Source organism: Dermacentor albipictus, chromosome 3, assembly GCF_038994185.2.
Source record: "Dermacentor albipictus isolate Rhodes 1998 colony chromosome 3, USDA_Dalb.pri_finalv2, whole genome shotgun sequence".
Taxonomy (NCBI): Eukaryota; Metazoa; Arthropoda; class Arachnida; order Ixodida; family Ixodidae; genus Dermacentor; species Dermacentor albipictus.
This window is the reverse complement of record NC_091823.1, coordinates 86822112-86842174: the sequence shown is the minus strand read 5'-3', so window position 1 is coordinate 86842174 and position 20063 is coordinate 86822112. Positions and strand designations below refer to the sequence as shown.

The following is a 20063-nucleotide window of genomic DNA, read 5'->3' as shown; positions in this document are numbered from 1 at the left end:
TGTCTTGCACGAACTGACCCAGTCTTATGCGTGTAGATGTTTCTATTTCATCACACCACCTCGTTCTCTGCCACCCTCGACTGCGCTTCCCTTCTCTGGGCACCCATTCTCTGAATCCGATAGTGCACCGGGTGACATCTTATGGAAGAAAAAGAAAACAAAATTAAAAAAAAGAACAAGAAGAAAAATAACAAAGAGGAAAATTTTTTACACGTTCCATGCTGTGAATGTCTACAGCAGTTACTACAGTTTACGTTTCCACCTCCTCCCTCCTTTTTAACTACCAACTCCTGTGCAGGGTAGCAAACAGGATGCTTGCGTCTGGTTAATGACCCTACCTCTCCTCTTTCTGTCTGTCTATATACGTTGTATGTGAATAATAATAATAATAATAATAATAATAATAATAATAATAATAATAATAATAATAATAATAATAATAATAATAATAATAATAATAATAATAGTAGTAGTTATTATCGTCATTCGTAGACTCATATACACACCCCGCATAGAGACAGGGACGTGGGCTAGCAAGGTTGCCCTACTGGAACTTGCCCAGCAGCACACAGCACCAACTGTTCAAAGCTGGACCATTCAAACAGCAGGTATTCAATCCTTTCGACGCAGTGTCCACAAGCAGGACATGAAGGGCTCCGTGCGATTCCTCGCCGTTGAAGGCTACGTGCTACAGTGACGCACTCCCCGTGTGTAACTTGAGCAACAGACAAAAATAGAGACCGTACTAAAGCGCGCCATGTTCTCAACGTAATCGTCTGCGCCACCTGGAATCTTCGCTGAACTTTCGCACTCCATCCGCACTATGCCGTTGATAGGCAACCGTGCTTTTTCGGGTGCGGCTTGGAGTAACCTTCACGAAGTCTTTCGCCTTCCGTATTAGAATGGCAGCCAATGCTGCATGCGATCACTGTGGTAGCGAGAACCTTCGCCACAGAAAGCCCGCAACACTATTTTACATCACGGAAAATGAGAATACCTTGTTTACCATCATTTCTAGACAGGAAAAATACGTTCGCACAAAAAAAAATCAATGTTTGTTTAGTATTGACTGAATTAGAACAAAAATTAATTATTTAGAATTTGCTTAAATATCCATAATTGAAACTACGCTATACAGCGCATCTAAAACGGTACTACCTGCTTTTTGGTTAAGTTTATCACGTTTGAATCGGAATTTTAGGCTTTCTAACTGTGAGCATACAAAATGATACGTTGGGCTTTGTGAGGTTAAGCCCGATCTTTGAGACTGTCGTCAATACGGTGTACATACCCTACGCCTATTTAAACTCCTACCACGCTGATTAAACTGCAACTACGAGTCATAGTTACTCACGCAGAGCTGACAACAAGGTTTTGAATTGTTCAGTATGAAGGTACAGCCTTGAAATATTTCACGGTAAACGAGTCGAGTTTATTATTAACCAAATGCGCACGAAAAAAAACACGAACTCCAGTATCTGCTAGTTTGGCAAGACCCGAAAGGAAAACTAGAAGCTCAGCCATATTTTTTGCTGTTGACCCAAATCGCACCACTCACACTTTGATTGCGAAATACCCGTCAGATACTGAAATCTGAAGCAACTCATGAAATTGCGCAAGGGTCACGTGGTAAAACAAAAGAGGCTATGCAAATTGCAACGTGACGCTTGGAGAGACGTTAAAAAACAGGCGAAACATGAGAACTTGAAAGGATAATTCAGACCAAGCGAAAAATTTCGAAGGCGATTCTTTACCGCAATATTTGTCACGCTTTTGTCTTAACACTACGAAAAGCTGTGCGCCAGTCTTACCGATGCTGCTCTTGAGTATGCAAATTATGCAAATGTCATCACTTGATGCAAGCCCCAATTACCGTCACGCCTCGAGTACGCTGACGTGGCAGCCGGAAAGTGCTTCAGACTTTGTTTTTCTCCTTTTCGTCGACAAATATGTTTTCCTCGGGATCCAGTAACTGACATCGGAGAACATTGAGAACTTGATTTTGACGACTTATTTCATTACATAAAAAAAAAAATCATTTTATAAGCTTATCACGAAGCGCCCAGTGTGCTTTCGTACACTGGGCGAAAGCACACTTAACGAAGTTTGCATAACGAAAATTTTCAGAATATCATATTACTGCCTGTGGGCCGCTTATTTGCCTCTTATGTGCCTGTTTAAAAAATTAAAGCGAGAATGAGGGGCAAAAAAAAAGAAAGAAAATATAGACAAGCACAAGTAAAATTGAAGCCTTTGCGAATGTGTGCTTCTGATTAGCTTCCCGCCTGCTAGAACAACTTGGCTGTCGGTGCTAAGAAGCGCTTTAGTAATAAGGGCAGGATATTAATAAGGGTGGCACAGCTTCAAAATAATGCCAAGAAAAGCAAAAAGAAACGTAGCAGTTGCAGTAGTGTGCCTAGGAATAAAGGGCTAAGTTCGCACATCCCTAAGCTCCAGGTGTGTTTTACGTGTTCCCACGCACCAATGCTTGACGCTGCGCAGCTAGAATGGAGGTACAGGACACACTTGCCGTGCTTTGAGATTCACGAAGACGAGGTCTACAAAACTGGCTGATACAGGACTGGATATATTTGAGCTTTTCGACTCCCTCAGTAACATTACACCTACCATCGCACAATCGTGCCATCTCGCTATCAGCTAAACCCAGGAAAGCAGTGCGGATATCGACTGGACCATGATACCTACAGTGATTTTATACGCTTGCCTGCGTTTGTGATATGCATAACCTATAAGAGCACAAAGACTGTGAAATGCTGCGCCAACTGCAAAATATTGAACGGAACGGCATACGGCATTAGTATTTCCGAAAATAGTACAAAAGACATGGCCAACGACTCAGAAGATGACCACACAGGTGCTGGCTCGCAACTGAAATTTTTTCCCAGAAACAACAGGTATGACAAAAAAAAATAAAATCTGCGCTGAGTCACTGAATTGTTATTTTCTAAACTTCGGTATTTGTTGCTTCCGGAACAGAACTTCAGTTACGAGTCCGCGCTTGTGCCATCCTCTACTAGGTCTGTGTGCGTGTCCTTAGAGCTGTATTTTTTTTCGAATGCTGGATCCACAACAAACTACCCAGCTCTTAGTGTTATTCGGCGTGCCCTTTATTTTGTTTTCGCCGTGATGCTTCCATTGCAAAAGAACGGGAGTTAGCGTTTAAATTATTGAGCCAACGACCAAGCTCGCCGCTGATAGAGGATTGTTGTAAACAGCCCACATTGAGGAGCACCACGTACCAATTCCACTTTCTAGAACTGACGCAGCACGGAAGCTCCGCCTGCTTGCTATGCAGTGCACCACGTCGCAATAGAATGAGCCACATATAAGAAACACTCGACTCTACTCCCGTAATCCAACGTTAAGTCTCCGAGCGCCATCACAGCTTCGCCGTGGAGACGCCACGCTCTTGTATCGACTGTGGTTGGGCGTTGCCTTCACCAAAGCCTATGTATTCCGCATAGGTATGACCGACACCGCAACCTGTGACCACTGCGGCCATGACGAATCAATTGACCATATTTTGTGCGCTTGCCCGCAGTACAGTTCACAGAGGGAATGCCTTCGCCACGAACTTGACCAACTAGACCAGCAACCGCTATCGGAAAAAAAGAATTCTACACCACCGAAGGGACCTAACGTCACAGAAGGCCGTGCAAGCGCTGTTGCGCTTTCTGCCATCTACCGGCCTTTGTGAACGTCTTTAACCGGAACGCCTTTTGTGTGTGTGTGTCTCCATGTGTGCGTGTTTTTTTAGCGCTCCCTGTCATCTTTCTAACCCCTATCTCCCATCCCCAGTGTAGGGTAGCAAACCGGAGACTGATATCTGGTTAACCTCACTGCCTTTCCTCTTCATCTCTTTCTATATTCTTGTAAACATGCAAGGGCGCAGCTTACAATCTGAATAGCGCGGGTGTCTCGCCCGAGCGCAAGCAGGACAGGAGTAACGTGAAGATGAGCCGTACCCTTCTGAGACCCCAATTCCAATTGCAGCACACTGAACTGTTCGCGTAAAAATGGCCTTAACTGGTCCTATGGTTTCGCATTCCAGAAAGCGAGGTGCGTGCGATGTTTGGAGAGTCAGAGGGCAGGAAATGGCAAATAGAAGATAACCTTATTTTTCTTTGAAAACAGGGAGCAATCCCGTAATATTGAGCATCGTATGATCCGATATCAGACGTTGTGCTGTTTACCAACAGCTAGCACCACTCCAATCATCCCGAAGTGCCACTCCTCAATACTGTATGTCGCTATTTATTGAAACAGGCCATTACTCGAGTTGAAAACAAGTGAATATTTTTCGCATGTCTTTTCTTTCCCTTTTTTTATATCCATTCACCAGAGTGCTTAGAGAAAAAAGTGGAATAGAGAAATACAGGGACTCTTAATCACTGCTGTGATCATCTGCTGTGTACATGTATGATGATCGTGGGTGGCTGAGTTCGTGTGTTTGTGCTCTGCGGGTCTATTTCGGATTTCTTCGTATCTTTCTACTTCTTCTCTGTTTCTTGTAGGGTAGCAAATCAGATTTTTCATTCTGGCTAACGTCCCTGCCTTTATCTTTTATTTGGCTCCTCTTCTCCTACTCTCTCTCTTTCTCTTTTCTTAAAAAATGGGTGTTTATTTTTACTGTTTTGTAAACCACACCAAACGCTTCGGTACTCTCCGTGGTAACTTGTGTCACATGGAAATAAGGTAGCGTCTCTTAAGTCACGGCTGGTATCCCGCCGATGATGACGCACGGGAATTGGTGAAAGAGCGAGTTTTGAGTCGCATTCAATCTAAGACAAAGAAAGGCACGACAGAAATCTCCACTTCAGCGCACACACGTGATTCTTCAGAATCACTGGACACACAAAGGAGAAATCAAGCAAGCAAGCAAGCAAGAAAGAAAGAAAGAAAGAAAAAGTACCACTACGTATGTCAAAGCGAAGTGCTACCCACCAAGGGACAGTGTTCAAACAAAAGCAGGCCGGGTTAACGATTTTGGCAAACGTTTTAACGGCAAAGGAGGGAAGAACGGCGGAGGAGGACACAGAAGAAAAGAAAGGCGAACGACCGGAAAAGAAGATGCGCATCAAAGACTTTTCCGTTCTCTACTTCGATCACATTTCGGGGCGATCCAAATACAGAGCTCATGGGGGCGCCGTTGCCCGCAGCCCCGAATTTTTAAGCGCAAGTTTCCACGGCTAAGAAGCCCTTCCCTTTCTTCGACGTCATCATTTCTCTCGGCTCCTTCGGCGAGATTTCTTCCAGAGCACCCCCCTCCCTCCCCCTTAGTGTATATATACGTCCCACTTCCCACCCTCCCCTCAGTCCCAACGATCCAGCCCTCCCTCCAGGTTCGACACGGGCCTAATTAAATCACGAAGAATCCGCCCGACGAAGCCTGGCCGCTTTAAGCGATCAAGTGCGACACACGGATTCACTTTGCCTTTCGCCCGTTCTTCATCTTTTGTGCACCATCACTTGGCCTTATCGCTGCCCCTGCCGAAGCCTGTCTTTCTCTTTTATCTTTCATAATGTCACACTCAGCGGTTACTTTATCTGTTCTTGTTTTTACCTTAGTCTGGCAGCAGTCATCTGCGCTCTCCCCAGTGTTTCTCAATCAGTTATTTGTTCTTTCTTTTATTGATATCACTGCCAGCAGTAGCCACGTTCGAGATCTGCGATATCTGAGCTGTCATTAAAACTCTCGAACTACGTTATCGTCTGCGTTTTCCTCCCGTTAAATGCACTCATAGTGGCAGCACAATTCTCGCACCAACTGAAATTTAATTACAGGCATTTCTTCGTTTTTTTTTTTTCGTGCGACAAATTCGTTTTATTGTTGCTATTCTTACGTGTGACGGGATTTCTTGAAGCTCTGAGGTTTTTACGAAAGGCTCTGTGATCGTTAGCAGATAAGCACGTAAGTGCACCGACACTCGGTAATGGCACAGATCCAGGTATTATGAGCCCAGTAAATGCAGTTGTCCTTAAGCACCCTCTTTATCACTTGTAGTCTGTCATTACAGTTGTGTCCCACAAGTGCAATTCTATGACCTTTGTATCTCTGCCACCTGTGTTGCAATTTGGTGCGAGCTGATAATTATTTTCTTCCCGTAGACACGGGAACGGGCGCCTTGCGAAGCATCGCCTCGGTATCGGCATAGTGCGACTGAGGACTCTCATAGCTTTTACTGCTTAAGTTCTTTTCGAGAATCAAGTTTTCTGCAACATAAATATCTGACAGCTCCATTTATTTACGCAAGCAAACCTTTTATTATTGTCGTGAAATAAACTGGTGGTGACTTTCTTTCTTTTTAAATTCTTGGAGTATATTTTCTCGAGAATGCTGTTTGGCAGTGGCTACGGCTGATAATTCTAACGGCGAAAAGCAGAATGAGAATTGGGTGAAGTACGGATGCGCATATATGACCAACCGAATGAAGAAATGGATGAGCATGAGCTACAAATCAAGTAACGAAGAACAGAAATCATAAAGCGTTGTGACCGGGATGAAATGACAAATGAGATTTTTGACTCAGACCGGCCATGAGGTTCCTCATGTAACAGTACAAGACTACAGCATGCAAAGAAACGCATAACGCTTTTCTATTAATTGAATGGTTTCGTTGCCGTCACATCTTGATCGGCTGCCATGTCTGTCGGCTTCATGTGCAGTTGCGACTCGAGCGAGTATCGAGCCCCCGATATATATACCACGCAGCCTTTAAGACCACTGAACTCCCGCTCACAAGAACCAGTCGCAGTCACGCACACTTTGCTTTCTCCTGACAAGTTTGCGGACCCCTCTTTTCCCGAGTCGGCTAGCCCGTACAAGAACATCGCGCACCTCCCATTTGCGACGTATCTGCTGCACTGCTTGCGCACGGTCGGCGACCCTCCTTTGAACTTTTGTTAACAAACCGCGCGCGCAGCACTGCCGACAGAGTTCGCGTGCGCCGAAGCACGCCGCTCCCTGCAGACAATCTGGGCGCGTCGCGCACGCTGACGTTTGCAGCATAAGCCAAGGTGGCCTATTTCGGGAAGCGTGTTATAAGGGCGAGCGCCACTGATTGCTTGTTTTGACCCAAAATGGCGGGTGGCCTGGCTGCACGGTAAAGGCAGCCAGGAACACGACGAAGACGAGTCAACGAAAAGAGCCAAGGGGAAAGGGGAAAAAATAATAAAGAAGACCGGTCGGCACGGCATAGTTTGCATTCTTTTCTCGCATCCCGCCACCGCCTGTTCTCTATTGTGTAGACAGTACGCAGCGGCGGGGCTGGCTGGCGTGCTTTATTAAAAGAGAGCAGCACGCCGACGCACGTCTTCGATCTCTGCAGTCGGAGCAGTGCGCTACGACAGCGCTGTCACTTTTTTTTTCGTCCCATTCGAGAGCACCGCGTTGTCTACGGAAGCTTTACGATGCCTCTATCGCCGTACATCGCGCACGAACCAAACAATGGCGTACGGTTACTAGGCTGCGCTGGCTAAAAGTAACACGACTGCAGCTTGTGACCGAGTGGTTGCCGCGAGCGTGGAAGCAGTGGCATGACTTAGGTGTCTCTTTTACGCGCCGCGTCTGACGAGGTTGGACGTTCGTTAGCGTTAAGCGCAGCACCTCATATTGGACATTGTATCTTCGCAACCCGCTACCCGGTCGTCACTGAGGCTGGTTTCAAGTAAAACGAGTGGATTGAGACCTTTCTTCAGGAGGCACACCGGCCTTGAACAATTGCGCTGGAAGTTAGCTTAAGTAATTAGTATTGGGTTCTATTCGCCTTCTTGTTGAGTCGATTAGGAAGGCAGTAATATACGTGGCAATAATAATAAAAAACACTGTGCGTCCAAAGACAAAAATAGACATACTGATTGGCTTACAATGAACGGACATGATACACACCATGGCATCATTTCGAAAGTGATCTGATGTTTTAATCGGCCTTGATATAGAGACAAGGAGGTTCTGTCCTGCATAGTTTTTTGTCTATGGTGCGTAGATAGAAATGCAACAAAACTTCATATTGTATTCAAACTCAATGAAAATCGCAAGGAACGCTGACGAAAACACAGAAAATGGGCCCAAATTGTCAAAAATACTGAATTAGAGCACGAACCGGCCAGGTCTATGAAAAAGAAATTGTTATTGAGGTGACATAAAACGCTCACTGCAGGCTGCCGTATGTATCCAGTTCCTGCATGCACAGGTTAAAAACAGCGCCCTTTCGGGTGAGCAACCTCAGCCCCGATAATTTTCGTGGTATAGCAAACCGCGTACCATTCAGCATTCGCTTGAACTGTAATCTAAGAGGTGCTGCGTATGTTTCTGTTCGGTGAGCTCACAACTCGTGGCTATGGCGTAGCACTGCCGAGGTCGCAGGTTTTACTCAGGCTGCGGCGGTCACATTTAAATGGGGACGAAATCCAAGAACGCTTCTGTACGTAGATTTAGGCACACGTTAGAGAACCTCGGGCGGTCTAAGTTCACATGGCCAGACTCGTAATCAGATGCGGGTTCTGGCACGCAAAACGCCAGATCTTTTCTTTTTTTGCGAGTTCACATACTAATAAATAAATAAAAAACAATCACGGAATAGTACGAAATCAGGTATAAAATAAAATTGAAAGGAAAAAAATAGCAATTTTAGAATCTGTTTTACTTTCTTTTTCTGGCATGCAAATGCTTCCGTTTCTTTTGTGAAGCGGCGAAGCTTCGAAGACGTGCACTCTGAGTAATGCCCACGGCAATTCAACGACGAAAAAAAAAAAAAGAAGAAGAGAGAGGAAGCAGCGACGACAGACACAAAACGCAGTGCCAGTCTTTCCCTTTGCGAGCCTTATCTAGGAAGCCGCGAAACATTTTGTCACAGGGGAACTTAAAGCACGACACGGACTGATTCGGTTTCTTCGGAGACATCTATTATTCAGTGCTTCGCGGGGAGCGCATGGGAGGAGCTGACGAGAGAGCAAAGAGAGCAAAAGAAAGAAAAAAAAAAACGAAGAAGGAGGAGGATGAAAGAAAAACGTATTAGGCAATAAATAGGACCGTAAGTATAAATGCAAACGCCAATGCAGGACGCAAGTTGAAGTCTAACCGTCGAAGCATGTGCGTATTCGTGCGTCCGAGAGTTGCGTATGTGTACACGCATGTCTGTGAGTTACCTTTCTGCATCGACCGCGTAGTGGCCCTCACGTTCGTGGACAGGTCACATCGCGTTGCACTCTTTAAAGCACTCGGATCCGGCCGTTCCGGGAACGCCCTGGGTTATCGATTCCGCTCTTACGTAACGCGTGCGAGAGGTGATCGCTTGCTCCTCGCGTAACTTGCATTGGCTTGTTCTTTCTTTCTTTAAATTTTTTTTAAACATTCTTGTCGCTGACCTTTTTTTTGGTTCACCAATAGTAAAAGTTAGCGGTTCGATGTGTGTCTATGTGCCCTATGTGTCTTCTTTTGTCCCGTCTTTTAATCGCGCTACCGTACTCCGCTTGAAGTAGCGGTTGGAGCTTAAAAATTTTATTTTCTTGTTTGTGAATGCACAGCTCACGTTTCTTAACGACGGCTTAGGCTCTACAGCAATACGGTTGCTTTCTTCCTGTTCTTGTTCTGTATTTGCACATAGTGATGGCGACAGAAAGATTTCGCTGAAATGCAAAGCCTCAATTCGCTTGTGTAGAGCTTACTAACTATGAAAAATATATCGGCGATCTTACAGAAACTGCGTGGAGTTTAAGCCAGCATGAGCCCGAAGGCAATACAATTTGGGGAATTTGGTGATTTCTGGGGAAATATTAAGGAAACATTAATCTAAAGTATCAACGCACGTTTACTCGCCGTAAACGCCGAGCGAGCGGAAGGTTGCACTTCAGCTTTACCGAGGTGCATCCCAACGCAGGACACTTTTACAGAATTGGAAATAGCATGTTCGAAATTGCACTGGTGGTGTTTTCTTTTTCCTTTAGTTCCGTTGTATTGTCACCCATAGCCATATTTTATATTGTTGGTAATTTTGTTATGATTTTTTGTGATTTTGTCCACTGTGGAAGTGACACAGTGGAACAATGGTAATTAGACAAATATTGAAAATATGAATTCGGGAATTCAGGAAATGACGAATGAAAAAAAAAAAACAAGAGTAACTCGTACACTTTTCTCGCAACATGTTCGATGACATAATATGTTTCTTCGTAAGGTCTTGCAGGCGCAATATACGCTTGTAAATTTATTCCTCCCCCCCCCCCCCCCTCCCTACTGAATACCACAGAAGCTGCACTTGGATAACAAAGGCGTTTTGCAGCGAACACGGCATGCTCACGGGGGATATCTGCTGGTGCATTGGATAAAATGACATCTTGGGTTTGATCTCAGCCGCGCCAGTCACATTTCAATAGGAATGAGATGCAAGAGCGCCTGTGAACTTAGACTTTAGCGCAAAACAGGCCCAGGCGGTCAAAAATAAGTCTGGAGACTTCCACTACAGCGTGCCTCATAATCACATCGCGGTTTTGGCGCGTAAAAGACGAAAACGAAAGTGATTTTCTTTCTGATAAAATGACAGCATCAAACGAAGTGGAAAGACTGAAGAATACTAAATGTAATGTAAGATCACCAATTTATTCTGCAACTATGTGCATGAGTGAAGATGGCACCGCATATACGAAGTCACTGAAAGGTATTCGTAGACGCGGCATCATGATACAGAATGCGGTTGTCTTTCTCTGGCTGTTTCTTTAAATAGATGGTCGAAACTGGGGTGCAGCAAAGTAACCAGTTGATATTGTTGTTGACCTGTGCCCATTAAGTGCAGATGCGTCACTTAATACTGGCGACAAATATTGCATGACTAGGATACTGAATTGTCGTTGTTCAAGGATGCAAACACCTCGTGAGAAGTGGTCGTGCAATCACAAATCCGGAGGCATGGACACGCTTAACTCTCTAGCAGCAGTTTTCCATTGAGAAAGTGCTTAAGAGGAAACGTTATTATAGGAGCATACTCTAGAAGGATCACTTGAATGCAGGTACATGGGTCAACATAGCACCATTACACAGCTGATACGCTGCCGTCTGCAGAATACGCATTTGCAACGCTTTGACCGCGTACTAGTTCTCAAAAATCAACGGGATGCTCAAGTGCTAACCATAAATCCTTGCACACGAATTACCACCGCAAGACTGATGCAGCACCGCGTTCGCGAATCCCAAGGAATGGGAAAAGATTTAGCTTACCTCGCAATTTCACAACAGACGAGGATTCCGAATGACAACAGTGCACGCAGTTGACTGCTTCCCGACCGTGCTTGCTTCTGGCGAACGCACATATCAAGACAGGCCGGAGACAAGACACCTAAGCATTAAAACTTAATCCAGTGCTGACGGTAGCGGCCTACGAAGAACAAGGTTGAAGTCTCAGCCACGGGGAGAGAGAATTGGAACTTCCGGGCAAAGAGGCTGCACGAGCGGACGTGATGTCAACGCCTTGTTTTCTTGCCCTGCTACACTGTGCACGTCACTTCCGGCACGCGCTTCGCCGGTGGTTGCTTGCTGCAGTTTGACGGCGAAAGGAGACAGCGCGGCGACGACGGGCTACCACCGTCATCCGCGGCTGCAGCAGCAGGGCGGAATGGCGATGCTTGTTCGCGCCTCGAGGTTTGCCGCGCAAAAAACGGCTGCCGCCCCACCGCCGGGCCCTGTACCTCGAACCCACCGCCCGCCGTGGGTCTGGGTGGGAGAGGAGGAAGCAACGGCGGCGGCGGAGCGATCGCCACACCCCCATTTCGTTGACGTCACCGCTCCGCGTTGCTTCCGGTCCCGGGACCGCTTGGCGCCATCTCTGAACCGATCCACGCACTTCTCTGCCGCTGAACTTTCCCTTCCCTTTGCTCCGTTCTCGCAGCTTTCGTCCCTCATTCTGACGGCATAGGCAAGGCGCCGCGAGGAACCCGCGTCATCGCGGGAGAGGCTAGTGACGCAGGGGACGAACGTGTCCCCGTTTCTCCCGCTTTGATCTTCCTTAGCTGCGCTCTCTCGGCAGTGAAAACTCCCGGGCTCAGAAAGACAAGGCAAAAACAACTCAACTTGGTTCCATTTACTTCTTTGCTCTTATCGCACGCTAAACAGGTGGCAATGGGCGCAGGCTTTCGCATGCAAATGTGACCCGTGCAGTCTGAGAAATGCAGCATATGTACAGGAACAAAAGTGATCCACTAATACCTTGTAGTGAGAAAGAAAACCAACATATTCGCACGGTCAAAATTAGGCATGCATTTTGACCGATGTTTATTATTATCATTATGCACGCGAGCAGGCAGTATCGTATTTCACACTCCATAAACAGCTCACAGATGGTTACAAGATCTGTAAGAGAGAGAGAGGGGGGGACAAAAATGGTAGGAGCAGGAGTGTTAACCAGAAAAGCGTCTGGTTGGCTACCCTGCGCTGGGGGAAGGGAAAATAGGAATATAAGGGTGAAAGAAATTGGAAGCAGCTATACACGTGACAGAAACTTGAACAGTGAGGACAGAGACATCAAATTATTGTCAGGCAATAACTGCCCCTGCAAAGCGTGCTTTTTAGCAAGCAGACTATTCTAAGGGCAAAGCACGCTTTAGGTATCAAGGGAATGAAGTGCTTCTTTTCCCTACGGTAAAGTTGGTGAGATGCCTATTGATTTTAACATTTAGCTTGCATCGATTACCGTATGTTCCTTTTACGTAATGTGTCAAACACTGGCGCGTATGAAGCTGTCGGTAGAGGATTCCGCTTAGCGGGGTTTGGAAGAAATGGAAGCTGAAAGCACTCGTCATGATGGCCATGACACGAGGCACACACGGGAGTAGACCATTAAAGAGCAGCGTTTTTAACGTATCATTACGACATTATAATGGTGTAGGAACCCTCGCGAGCTCGGCTTGATTGGGTCTCAGTATTTAGCTTTTCGTTTGAGATAGCTCCTATGTGCTTATCGTCGACGGGAAGCCACCGGTGACACCAGTGGAACAGCGGTGTTTATGAAATTATTTGACTTGACAATAAAAAAAAAGGAAAAATGACGACGCCTCCTTTTACAATAATTTTTCAGTAATCAGCTGCATGTAATGCGCATGAAAAGCAATAATATTGCACTGCTATCTCCTCCTTCTAGTGACGTCGTTGAAACATAAGCGGCCAACCCATTCGAATATTTTTCTCAGGCCCTCAATTGTGCACACCACGCCAATTGCTGTTATTTTATCTACAACAATGCGCGCTATTAGCACTCTTTATCTGTTGTAGAGAGTATTGTGATGCAGCCCGAATCTCGACAGTCATGCTCAGAGCAGTGACTTTGCAAGTTCGCGCACATATAAGACGGCAGAAAAAAATATTGGAGGAGATGGTCGAAGAAATGCTGCGAAACATTTATTGTTCTCGTAATCGCCTGAACGTCTAAAAAGAAACAACCTGCAGGCTAGTACCATTAATTTTTATTTCTAATACATCACGTTATGTAGACATACTCCCTCGGATATTTGTTAACAAAAACCGGTTCATTATTCTGTTAGTAATTCGCAGTTTGAGATAGACCACTGCTTTTTTAGAAGGTGCATAATAACAATAATAAAGAAATAGCACGACAAACGCAGGAGAACACAAAGAAGACATAATGAGTGCTATCGTGTGTCTGCTAAGAAAAGTAATCTCGTATTTTACGAATTATCCCTCACTTGTATTACACCTCACCTATATATTCCTCACCTATAAAGCTCATTGACCACTGGACGTGTACTGTTGCCATTACTACATTGACACTTAAATTAGGGGTAGGGGGAAGGTCGACATGCAAGAAACACCATATAGCTATGACGCATGCCGTAGTCGGGGTACTCCGGAATAATTTTGACAGCCCGGAGAGAGAGAGAAAGAGAGAGAGAGAGAGCAAAGAAAGAAAAGGCAGAGAGGTCAACCAGACGAGCGTCCGGTTTGCTACCCTACCCTAAGGATGAGGGAATGATGGAATAGAAAGAGGAAAAGAAAAGGAGGAAGTGTTGACTGTGTGTGCAGTGGAGCACCGTGGCACCAAAATGGAGTTCCATAGCTGGTGATCTGCGTTGATGACAACTGGAATGACCAAGGAATCAGTAGGCGTTGCGTGAATAGGAAGCTGCGGGTGAGCTACGGGGCTTACTCGAGACTTGCGAGCACTGCATTAAGAGCATCCAGCCCTTGAATGTCTTCGCGGTGACGGAGTATGCAACTTTTTGAAAAGTACACGAGTGTATTTATGAGGGACCGAAGCAATCGCGGGTTTACTCAACGGGCACTATATCGAAGTAGACGAGCATTTCTGCACTTCATGCCTGTGTTCCCGCTCTCGGGAGCATACGAGGACGTGCGAGTAACAAGTAATGTGCGAAAGATGATAGGCAATGTGCCTCGAGCAGGTACCTACTTCATAACTACACACTAACCAGTGTTGCCTGAATAGTATCCCCTAACTGGTCTCACAGTTAGACCTACAGAGGATTGGAGCCACCGTTAAACATTCAGAAGGATCACGAAGGCTCGGTATAGTATCCCTCGCAAAACCAGGCAGACGTTTGAATGGTTCAGACTGGCATGCCTAGAGCGCGCCGTTCTGAACGCAGTTCCCTCGGAGTCTTTTTAAGAACATGCCTTCAACGGAGCACTAAAGAGGCGTTTATTAATTTAAAGGAATGGATCGGATCCCTTATGGTTTTTATTGCGCATTGTACGCTGACTGCCTCACAGGAAACTTGCGCAAGAAAACTGAAAAAGAAGTTGCGGATGGCTGCTGTTAATGTCTTAAATAAGACCAGAAGCACCCGCGCTTCTTAGCAAATTTCAGCAGATAAGGAAAAAGGAAATAAAATTCGTAAGGGTCAAAATCGACTCATTCCTCAGTACTGGAAAGGAGAAAATTCGATAATGATTATACAGTGCAGATTTTAGTATTGATTCAGCATTCGTGAGGCAGAATGAAAATGACGTGGTAAAAGAGATAAAAAGGAGAAACGTAAGCCTTTCTTCTTGACTTAGGGGCATTTTTCGTAACGGTGAATGAACGTGCGTTTCACAATCAGTGCTCTGCGTGCGCGGTAAACTTCAGCTTCATTATTTCGCGGTTGCGCAATCACTTAATGTCTTTCGACAATCAACCCCCCTCTTTTTTTTACTGTTTTCGATCACTGACGAGAGCGAAACGCGTGCGTATGATATTTGGCAGATTTGTCTTTTAAATTATGTTATACCAATGCGGCCGCGTAAAATGTAAACGAAGTAAAGGAATAGGACATTCTAGAAGGCGGGGGTAATTGCGAAATGTACCGCCCATTTGCAGAAGACGCAATCTCTCCATCGCACGAAACACAGTCCGAACATTATCTCCTATTTCTGTTTTCTAGACTCCGCTTCGGTAAAGTTTAGTAGAAATCAATGAGCCAGCCTAAATTCGTGTAAGCCCATTCAGAGTGAAAGAACGGGTTAACTGCTGTCAGAAGCTACAGATGCAATAGGAAAAAAAATAAAAAAAGACGATTATGAAGGCACTGACACGGGCATTGTTGCACGAATGCAAAAGAACAAAAGAAAGGAATGGAGGGGGGGGGGGTACTATTACCAGTACCTCGCACAGATTATGGAGCATCAGAGTGTAAGCTGTAAGACTTCGTGCTCATGTTTCAATGGAAGGTTTTGAATTGATACTTTTCCAGACTCGGCACAATCGATGCGAGATGCGGCGCCCTAGTGACAGCGTTTATTTAACTCTCCCCAGCGCTACCTTCCTACGATTTGTTTATTCAACACATTGGTTCGTGCCACGTGGGAATGTCTGAAGGAGAAGAGAAGAGAAAGCAAGGGTAGGGAAGGCAAGGAGGTCAACCAGAACAGCATCCGTTTTGCTACCCTACACTAGGGGTGGGGGAAAGGGGAATAGAAAGAGGAAGAAAGGGAGAGAGTCAGCACTGAGTACATGTGGGAGGGACACCTTACACAATGACACTATAAGCGTTCTCTTAAGCCCGTGCACTTCAAGTACCGCACTAGTGCACGAATCGCTTTTCGAGCCAGTGACGGTTGTGGCCACGGTCCGAGTATCTTTGACTCGGTGAACAGTCTCGAGTCTAGTCTGTGTAAAATTGCCCGCAGAGAGAGGCGTTGGACATCGTAGCGAGGGCAGGTACACAATAGGTGCTCGATGGACTCCTCGAACCCACAGGAGTCGCACATCGGGCTCTCGGCCATTCCCATACGGTAGGAGTATGCGTTCGTGAACGCCACTCCCAACCACAAGCGACACAACAAGGTTGCTTCGCCGCGGGAAAGGCTAGATGGCAGTTGTAGCCGTAGCGTGGGGTCCAGTTTACGTAATCTGCAATTGAAGCCACTTGATGGCCAGAGATCTTGGGACTTCTTGCGCGCTAGTAGGCGAAGTTCTCTGGCAGCGTCCCACCTCGCCAAAGGTGTTGGACGCGTCTTTGTATCTTCGTGGGCACACCGGGCAGCCTTGTCAGCTAGGTTGTTGCCGACGATGCCACAGTGAGCCGGAATACACTGAAATACAATGTGGTGTCTCCTTTCCAGAGCATGGTGGTGCAGTTCCCTGATTTCAGATGTCATTTGCTCGTAAGTTCTGTGACGTAACGCGGACTTGATGCAGTGAAGGGCTGCCTTAGAGTCACAAAATACGACCCATTTCTCTGTTGGCTCTTCGGTGATGTACATCATAGCAGCATGGAGAGCTGCAAGTTCTGCCGATGTAGATGTAGTCGTGTGCGACAGTTTGAATTTAATGTCTGAAGGCTTCAGCGCTAGACTTATGTACTGCATCCGCTGCATCATGTGCTACACAGAAGCTACAGAAGTTTTGTACATTCGAACCACAGGATCTGTGCAACAAAGGTAACAAACTTGGCTCCAGCTCCCGAAAAAAATAGGAAGTTCAAGTTATGTCAGCATGCACAGCCCTTGTAAAATGTCTACAGGCTACTTCTTTGATTGCCGGCTTTCACTATATTAAGTCGTTCGGCTGCGTGGTGCTATTTGCGCGGTGCTCTTGCCACTCGAGATCCTTCGATTGTGAATACGAGAGTTTTTTTCATTGCCACGGGAATTGGAACTCATGGCATAATGCACAAACTTCCTCAAACGGACTTTAGTCAGCATGGCAGTCGTAAGCAGCGTAGCCCTTATACTTTTGACAAAGAGTGTACATGAGATTTTCCTTAATAATGATTCAAAGAAAGGCGCTGATACTTTCGAATGATCCCATACGAGTCGGTTGAAGTGCCTGTAACATCTATTGCTTAATGTTTTTCTTGCTTTTTTGTATTTCTTTGTTTTCTTTTCTCATTTCGTTTTTTCTTTTTTTGGGCGGGGGGGGGTTGTTGCGGGGAGGACGAAAGTCGTGCCTTGCTTCAGGTCTGAAGTGAAGAGTTCAGGTTACAGTGTTTGCTGTTTGAGCAATATTTACGTAAGCGGTCTGTTCTCCTAGATTACGTAATGCCTCTATGACTGCTCGTATTTCTACTGAATCAAATGCCTTGTCGTCATTTACTTAAGCCATATAGAGAGGCTGATCGTATTCCGCCGATTTTCGATTACCTGATTATTGACATGTATGTGATCCATTGTACAGCATCCCTTCCTGAAACCAGCCTGTTCTCTTGGTTGGCTAAAGTCCAGTGTTGCTCTAATTCTATTGCAAATTATCCTGTTGAATATTTTATATTATACTGGGAGTAAGCTAATGGGCCTATAATATTTCAATTCTTTAACGTCTCCCTTTTTGTGGATTAGTATAATGTTTGCGTTCTTCCAGTTTTCTGGGACACTTGCAGTCGATAAACGCTTCGTATAGAGAGCCGCCCGTTTTCCAAGCATTATGTCTCCTCCATCTTTGATTACATCGACTATTATTCCATCTTCTCCTGCCGCTTTCCTCCGTTTCATGCCTAGCAAGGTCCTCCTGACGTCATAGCTAGTTACAGAAGGAGTTTCTGTATCCTGTTCATTACTGCTTTGAATGGAAGTATCCTGTCTCCTCTCGGTACTGTACAGGTCAGTATAGAATTATTCGGCTGCTTTTACTGTACTTTCGAGATTGCTGATGATATTACCCTGCTTACCTTTTAGTGCATACATCTTAGTTTGTCCTATGCCAAGTTTCTTTCTAACTTATTTCATGCTGCGTCAATTTTTAACTGTTTCTTCAGTCTTTTTCACGTTATAATATGGAATATCCCTAATTTTCGTCTTGTTGATCAGTTTTGACAATTCCGCGAATTCTATCTATCTCTTCAGTTGGACACTTTCATTCTTTGTCGTTTTTTTATTAGGTCCTTTGTCACTTGGGCGAGTTTGCCTACTAGTTGCCTTGGTGCCTTGACTCCCACTTCAATCGCTGTCTCTGAAGCCAGCCTAGTTAAGGTTTCATTCCTAACCGCTATGTTATCATCTGTCTGTTCTAAGGCTGCATATTTGTTTGGTAGTAGGTAGTACCCGCCTGAATTTGTCTGCTTTTACCCTTACTGCCTCTACGTTCAGCTGTGTCTTCATGACCAATTTTACTCTTTCTTTCTTCAAATTGAGGTGAACCTTCGCCCTCACTAACTTATGATTACTGCACTTTACCCTACCTCTCACTTCTACATCCTGCACTATGCTGGGATCAGCAGAAAGTACGAAATCAATTTCATTTGTTGTTTCACCATTCGAACTTTTCCAGGTCCACTTCCTGTTGCTACGCTTCCTGAAAAAGGTGTTCGTTATTCGCAGCTTATCATTTTCTGCTAATTCTACCAGCATATCTCCTCTAGCATTCCTAGAATCGACGCCGTAGTTGCTAATTGTTTGTTTACCAGCCTGCCTTTTCCCCACTTTTGCATTAATTTGCCCATTACTACAGTATACTGAGTTCGCACTTTTCTCATCGCTAATTCAACATCTTCATAAAACTGACCTACTTCATCATCATCGTGACCTTATGCATTAGAAATCCTACTCCGTTTTGCTTCTTATCTCGGAGACCTCAATAGCAGAGGACATGGCCGTTAGTCAGCACTGTATAAGCCTCACCAGTTCTTCTAATCTCACTAAGGACAATGATATCCCAAACAATGTCTGATTGGTCCTCAAAGAGTCCTGCTAAGCTAGCCTCACGCGACAGACTCCGGATGTTAAAGGTTGCCAGGGCCAGTTTCTATTACTTTCTGTTGATGATCGGGTATGTTCACTGCCGATGTCATAATCTAAATGACTCTGGCTAACTGTCCGCTAATGTGAATAATTTACTGAACAGCAGTTATTAGTTAGGATATGGCCCATTATGATCGTTTGTTTGCACACGCGCACGCACGCACGCACGCACGCACACACACACACACACACACACACACACACACACACACACACACACACACACACACACACACACACACACACACACACACGCACGCACGCACGCACGCACGCACGCACGCACGCACGCACGCACGCACGCACGCACGCACGCACGCACGCACGCACGCACGCACGCACGCACGCACGCACGCACGCACGCACGCACGCACGCACGCACGCACGCACGCACGCACGCACGCACGCACGCACGCACGCACGCACGCACACACACACACACACACACACACACACACACACACACACACACACACACACACACACACACACACACACACACACACACACACACACACACACACACACACACACACACACACACACACACACACACACACACACACACACACACACACACACACACACACACACACACACACACACACACACACACACACACACACACACACACACACACACACACACACACACACACACACACACACACACACACACACACACACACACACACACACACACACACACACACACACACACACACACACACACACACACACACACACACACACACACACACACACACACACACACACACACACACACACACACACACACACACACACACACACACACACACACACACACACACACACACACACACACACACACACACACACAC

General features: G+C 45.8%; 1 protein-coding gene across 5 annotated transcripts in view; it reads right to left on the bottom strand.

The window, feature by feature from the left end:
* Nucleotides 1-20063, bottom strand: part of LOC135898837 (alpha-2C adrenergic receptor-like) — a 696056-nt gene that overhangs the window by 274834 nt on the left and 401159 nt on the right. Inside the window, exon 1 of one of the 5 annotated variants that reach the window (XM_070535754.1) lies at nucleotides 11234-11653. The exons of the other annotated variants lie outside the window; for them this stretch is intronic. The gene's annotated coding sequence lies outside the window, so the exon portion shown is untranslated. Of the gene's footprint in view, nucleotides 1-11233; nucleotides 11654-20063 lie in introns of those variants that run through there. 5 annotated transcript variants of the gene reach the window in all.